The following is a 5,465-nucleotide window of genomic DNA, read 5'->3' on the forward strand; positions in this document are numbered from 1 at the left end:
CATTGTCTGCAATGGTGACTGATTTCAAATCATGTTTTTTCTGCAATGACTGTGGAGTTCCATTCTTGGCATCTACTTTGGACCAAGGAGCATCCCTAATTCTTCATAGGGACTCTTAAAAAAGCAGGAAATACCAACCGAAGTCAATCTGGGGGACATGCTAAATAACTATATAAGACATTAAGAGAACAAAGAGTGAACTATTGTAAATGCTATTATACTGTTATCCATATTACGTTGTTTCTTATAGATTTTTTAAAAAAAATGTGAAATTTTTCCACACTATGTGTGTTGTTTCCATAGCTCTTCACTTCCTCCAGAAGCCTCCTTACATTAAAAAGCCTTACAGTTATCCTGCAAGGGACAGGAAGGTCTGACTTGCAGGATTTTTAGAGCATTAAAATAACTATCAGGCAGAAGAATCTTTCTTCTCGCCTAGGATTTCAGCCATGCGCGCTCTCTCTCTTTCTCTCTCTCTTTTTCTCTCTCTCCCTCTCTCTAGCCTGGGGCTTGAATTTGCATGTCTAATTCATTTACTCACCATATTTGAATTGGCCTGAACAGATGTAAATCGGGAAGGATGGGAAAAACTGCAGTCATCAACAATGATTAATCAGCTGTTGCAGGCAGTGTCTTAAGGAGACTGGTAGGAGGAGGCATGGAAACCAAAAGGCCGTGTGTTTAGAAGCCTAATTGTCACATCAAGCATCATTGTCCCCATGCAACAACCACCACCTTATACATCACTTCCTGTTTCATGCAGCTCAAAAACATAGACTGAAGATTTATTTTTAATATGTTGACTTTATTTCTGAGCAAAGCATCGGTCATGTGTGTATTTTTCCATAGTCCCACCTTGGAGCATTTATGTAGACATTGTAAATAAATTTTGTGCAAAAAGGACTGGAAAAATGAACTGTATTATTGCAATTTTTTTTTTTTTTTTGTAAAAGTAGCAGTTTGGTATGAGTTGGCATGCATACAAGATTTACTAAGTGGGATAAGCTAATTATACTTTTTGTTGTGGATAAACAAATGCTTGTTGATAGCCTTTTTCTATCAAGAAACCAAGGAGCTAATTATTAATAACAATCATTGCACACTGAGTCTTAGCGTTTCTGACGGAAACAGTTTGGATTGTATAATAACGCCAAGCCCAGTTGTAGTCGTTTGAGTGCAGTAATGAAATCTGAATCTAAAATAAAAACAAGATTATTTTTGTCATGCTGACTCCACTGCTTGAAAAATTTGTTTACTGCCCCCCAAATTTTTCATGATGAATGCAGTAAATACAGAAATTAATTTTAGCTCCCTAAGATATATATGCATTTGAAAATTTGAACCACAAAGTAAGTTATTTAATAATAGTCACTGATTTCTTTAAGCTGACTTAATGAACTCCTAATATCAGCAAATTTAAGGCCTAAGGGCACTAAACTAACTGTAGACTCAGATTACAGCCAACAGAATTACTCATCTAATATCAGTGAAATTATTCTTGCACATGATGGCAAACCTAAAGGACTGAGCCACGTCTTTCACTAAGGATGTTACCTAGGATGAGCAGTATATGTTTATTAGGAAATTAACTACATGGATGAAGAGACCAGACTTCAAAAATCTAATTTTTATAAATATGCTCTATGTTCTCATTGGATCAAACTGGTTATTAACCAATTTTCCAGAACAGCTGTACAGAATTTCGGCATGGCAGCCAGCTAAATGGTACAAAATAACATGTTTAAGCTGGAATAGCTTATAATTTTATTGAAATAAAATTGCAGCTATAAAAAGTGCTTCCCAAAGCTAAGGAAAATATACAAATATTTTAATTAAGGCAAATTCGTTTTTAAAAAATCAGGCTTTTAGTAGTGATTGCTTTGTAAACAAAGGATGGGTCGAAGGAGAGTGCCTTAAACTCAAGCCTGACATTCAGGCCCGTGTCACCCTATAAACCCGCCCTGAACAATTCTATTTTCTATTTGAAAAGAGAAACCAGCTGTGGGTTGGGTTTACTAGGTGGCGTGTGATTGACTGACTCACCTGCTGGAGCGGCCGTGCACTCTCTCACCTTTTGTTTATGGGGCCTGGTTCCTAAACACGTGGATCCGGAGAAAGAGAGCGAGGCTCGACCTTCTGCAGCCTCGCAAGCAGCGCCCTCCGCCCTACCCCGCCCCCACCCCATCTAGGGGATTGTTTCAGTTTCCCATTCGGACCCAGTGGCAGTTCTTCGCCTACATAAATAGTCCATATTCGTGAAATAATTCTCTCTTGATAGGTGGTTACTAGCCGTTAACAACCATTTATTTACTTTCAAAATTAATAATAAACTTTATAAACTAACCAGCCATTTGCCCCTCCTCTCCAGTACATGCCTGGGTGAGTTGGTTATTTTCAGTCTTTATTCTAGAGGAAGCTCTTGCCGGGTGGGGGAGGGAAAGAAAGGGGAGAGGAGGAAGGGGGGGGGGCGGTGGGGGCAGGCCCTGGGAGAAGGAGAGGAGTCCAAGTGAAGAAGAATTAGGGAATATGGAGGCTATGAAGACTCAAGATCATTAGTGTTCAGTGAATTAGAAAAAAAATAAAACAAACTGTGTTCTTTGCCTGCGTTCCCCTCTCTGCGTGCCTGTTTTGTGAGAGCCTTGCTCTCTGGCGGGTCCTTTTTCCCCCTGCCTGGACACCCCCACCTCTCCCTTAATGCTATTTTAGCTTTTCCTCTTGTAAATTTCAGAGCCAGCTCGGAGGTTATTGAGGACACTTAACCGAAAGAGGGAAATAATAGAGGTGCTGAGAGCGTTTTTGATGTTTCTTAAAAGGCAAAAACAAAACGCCCTCTTCTAAACAAGGGCACGCAATTGTACCTGCTTTTTATTTTTATTTGGGGAGGGGGCGCGCCGGTTGAATGAGACTACTTTTTAGTATGATTTAAATATTTTTCCGAAAAAATTAAAATTCTCCTATCATATTTAATCAGCTGTAATTATAACACATTCGAAATGAATAATATGCCTTGACAGTATTTTTATTGTTATTGTTCATTGCATGATGTTCGACTGCTTTAGAAGCACAGGAAAGAGAAGTAAACGCGCTACAAATGGGGAATTACCCTCGTTTAGCATTAAAATTCATTTAGATAAAATTGCCACAAACATTTAAATGGGAAGATTAGTTCCCCCTCACGCCTTATTGCACTCGCTCAATGGTTCCGTTAAGAACATTTTACACGTTGGAAATTCCGTCTTCTCAGACGGCTTGCCGTTTCCTAGTTACCCACATTCAAAGCAAAGGCAGCAGCAAAGGCAGCCGCAGCAGCAGCAGCAGGGAAAAAAAAAAAAAAAAAAAAGTTTTGGCAACTGGTCTGCAATTCATCCGCTTCTGGCCCCAGCCTCCCCTCCGCCCACAGCAATCCGCCCCCCACCCATCACCTTTCCTCACACCCCCATTAGGTAACTGGCAGAGTCCTGTAGAGGAAACAGCCTCTGAGTTGTACAGTATGTATATAATGTTAAATACAAAGAAATGCCGAAAAGCCAGGCTCCCCTATCCTGCTTCTGTTCTGAATGGAGGGGTTAGCCGGAATGTGCTGAGTTTCTCACATCCTCTGCTCTGAGCCCACAAGGCACGTTTTTTGGCTTTCTTTTCTGCCAGGACATTTCCAGGAAATTCACCACTGCTTTTTGCCTATATTAGACATGTGTGAAAGAATGACTTTTGAAAAGTCCGTACAACGTCTAGTTTCTCCCTCTCCTTTCTCTTGTCTCTTTCCTTCTCCCTTTGCCTCTCTCTCCCTCACTCCCCCTTTCTCTCGCTCCTTCCCTCTTCCCTCTTTCTGCCCCTCCCTTCGCAGGGCCGCAGGAAAAGAAGAACGTCGGCTTCGACTGCCATCTTTTGGGGATTTGGAAAACTACTCGGTAGGAATCTGAGGGAGGCGGGGGGCCGCGGGGGGTGGGGGGGAACCCCCTTATTATCCTGTGTCGGAACTGGCTCCCTTAATCTGATGCTTAAATATTTGATGTGGAAAAATTACCCATAAAATTAGTTACTAACAATTTCAAATTGAAATCACTTATCGAATTATAAACGCATTAAAGCTGTATGGATGGTATTAGGAGTTCCTCGGGAGGCAGCGGGTGTCTCCTTCCAGTGCGCCCGGCCGGCGAGCTTCGCCCCGGGGAGAAGCACCACCGCGGAGCCTGGGGACGGGGTGGGGAGGGCGGCGCTCGGGGCGCCGGGGTCCCCGCAGTGAGGGGTGAAGTTCGGCGGCCGGAGGCTCCGTCTCTTTCGGCTCGAGGGGGCTGGGAGGAGGGAGAGGAAGCAGCGGCGGTGGGAGGCTCCGACCCCGGGGCCCAGGCGCCTACTAAGAAACTTTGTAGTGATGTCGAAAGGTTCTGAAAAGAAAAAACACCAGCGCCACGCGCACCCTCCCGCCCGCGTCTCCCACGCGGCGCGCAGACTTTGCGCTCAGGCTTCATTGCCGAGTGCAGCGCCCCCCGAGTCTGCTGCAGGGCAGGAGGGAGATGCCTGGGGCCTGGGGCTGGGGCTGGGCCGGCCTCCGCGTGCCGATCCTTCGGGCCGCGGCGGCAGTTGAGGGGATCCGGGCCGGAACGCGGCTGCCACAGAGTTCTAACCCTGAGTCCTGGCCCCCGGCAGGTGCAGGGCGGACAGGTCTATGCGTAGATCCCAGAGCACCCGGGGGCGGGGTGGGGGTGGGGGTGTGGGAGAAAGGGGGCGGTTCCGGCACCTCCACTAGCCTCCTATCCCCTCCCCAACCCAACTGAAAAGTCAAGTCTAAGGGGGCTGCAGACTTCGTCTCTGGAGACGAGGCGACCCTGTGTCAGCGCAGAAGGTTGTGGAGAGGCACCTCCTGGGGGACTCCGGGCCCCGTTCCCTCCGAACAGCTCGACTCGGTGGGCTAGAGGCTTCTTGGTGGACTCTTGGGTCAGTCCTGCCGCGACTCTGGGAGCGGGAGGGACTGCGAGAGCTTGGGGCCTGGGGGCACTTGGAACCAGGGCAGCACCCGCCAGGCGCAGTGGGGGAGCCATGGGCAGCACTCAACGCCTTAGGTAGGAGCTCCTCGGGATCACTTTAAAGCCTTTGCAGACTTTCCCCAGCCTTTCGGATCCCAGCAGGCCCTCGGATGTATAGACAGTAAAAACCTGACGATGCGGAGCTCCCTGGTAGGCGCTTGGACGCCGGGTGGAGTGGCGTGGAACTGGGTCGTGGGGTGCCTTGTGTGGCCCGGCATGTCGCCCCGTTTCACTCCCCTCTCCCTGACCACCCCTCACCCACTTGACTGTGGGGCATCCCGTGGCACTTAGGTAGCCAGGTGCAGAGTCTACACGAGGTTGGGAATCCCAAGGCCCAGGACAGGGCGGTGTAGAGTGTGGGAAATCGCCCCTTGAGGGAGTCGCTGATGGCGGGGAGGAGCGGGGGGAGGGGTTGGGGAGACTATCTGCTTTTGGTCCAAT

The 5,465-nt window shown here is 47.3% G+C and overlaps 1 protein-coding gene across 1 annotated transcript in view; it reads left to right on the forward strand.

Annotated features, from left to right (window-relative positions):
* Window positions 1–1,224, forward strand: part of MEIS1 (Meis homeobox 1) — a 142,761-nt gene extending 141,537 nt beyond the window's left edge. The window contains exon 12 of the mRNA XM_019970407.2: window positions 1–1,224. This exon is cut by the window's left edge and continues 298 nt beyond it. The gene's annotated coding sequence lies outside the window, so the exon portion shown is untranslated.
* Window positions 1,225–5,465: the final 4,241 nt, after the last annotated feature.

This window comes from Bos indicus, chromosome 11 (genome assembly GCF_029378745.1).
Source record: "Bos indicus isolate NIAB-ARS_2022 breed Sahiwal x Tharparkar chromosome 11, NIAB-ARS_B.indTharparkar_mat_pri_1.0, whole genome shotgun sequence".
In the NCBI taxonomy this organism is placed as follows: Eukaryota; Metazoa; Chordata; class Mammalia; order Artiodactyla; family Bovidae; genus Bos; species Bos indicus.